The sequence below is a fragment of the Schistocerca serialis genome, chromosome 2, assembly GCF_023864345.2.
Source record: "Schistocerca serialis cubense isolate TAMUIC-IGC-003099 chromosome 2, iqSchSeri2.2, whole genome shotgun sequence".
NCBI classification, from domain to species: Eukaryota; Metazoa; Arthropoda; class Insecta; order Orthoptera; family Acrididae; genus Schistocerca; species Schistocerca serialis.
Genome location: NC_064639.1, coordinates 192,051,338 through 192,052,310, shown reverse-complemented (window position 1 = coordinate 192,052,310; position 973 = coordinate 192,051,338). Strand labels below are relative to the sequence as shown.

Sequence of the window (973 nt, the reverse complement as noted above, 5' to 3'; positions counted from 1 at the left end):
GTTCTCCAGGCATTCACCAACCCCATCTCTTCCATCGGACTGAAACACGGAACAGCATTACTGGACACTCCGACTCACCAATCTCCAGTCGTTCACTGTCCAGCGGTGTCACACCCTACACAACCTGAAGCGATGCTTAGCACCTACTACAGGTATGTGTGGCTTATGGGAAGCTGCTAGACCGTCCTATTGCATCCTCTGTAGTTCATAACGCACAGTCATTGTGCCAGTTCAAATGGCTCTGAGCACTATGGGACTTAACATCTGTGGTCATCAGTCCCCTAGAACTTAGAACTACTTAAACCTAACTAACCTAAGGACATCACACACATCCATGCCCGAGGCAGGATTCGAACCTGCGACCGTAGCAGTCGCGCGGTTCCGGACTGCGCGCCTAGAACCGCTAGACCACCGCGGCCGGCTCATTGTGCCAGTTGGGATGCTGGTAAAGCACTGCGTCTTCAGGCCACGAGTGGCCTACCGGGACCATCCGACCGCCGTGTAATCCTTAGAGGAGGATGTGGAGAGGAGTGGCGTTGGGTCAGCACACCGTTCTCCTGGTCGTTACGATGGTAGTCTTGACCGAAGCCGCTACTATTCGGTCGAGTAGCTCCTCAATTGGCATCACGAGGCTGAGTGCACCCCGAAAAACGGCAACAGCGCATGGCGGCCTGGATGGTCACCCATCCAAGTGCCGTCCACGCCCGACAGCTCTTCACTTCGGTGATCTCATGGGAACCGGTGTATCCACTGCGGCAAGGCCGTTGCCTGGGGTGCTGGTAGCACTTTGAAACTCACGAGTGATTCCTTCCGCAGATTCCATTTGATTTTTTTACAGCCACCCTCCACAATAGTCGATGGTCCCTGTTGGTCAGCAGATGAGGTCTCCTTCGTCTTCGTTTGGCTGTGGTCGTACCATCGCTTTTCCACTTAACAGTCACGTCACCAACAGTCGACTTGGACAGCTTTACAA

At 54.1% G+C, this 973-nt stretch overlaps 1 pseudogene; it reads right to left on the bottom strand.

The window, feature by feature from the left end:
- Nucleotides 1–651: 651 nt before the first annotated feature.
- Nucleotides 652–769, bottom strand: LOC126459107 (5S ribosomal RNA; annotated as a pseudogene).
- Between the last annotated feature and the right edge of the window lie 204 nt (nt 770–973).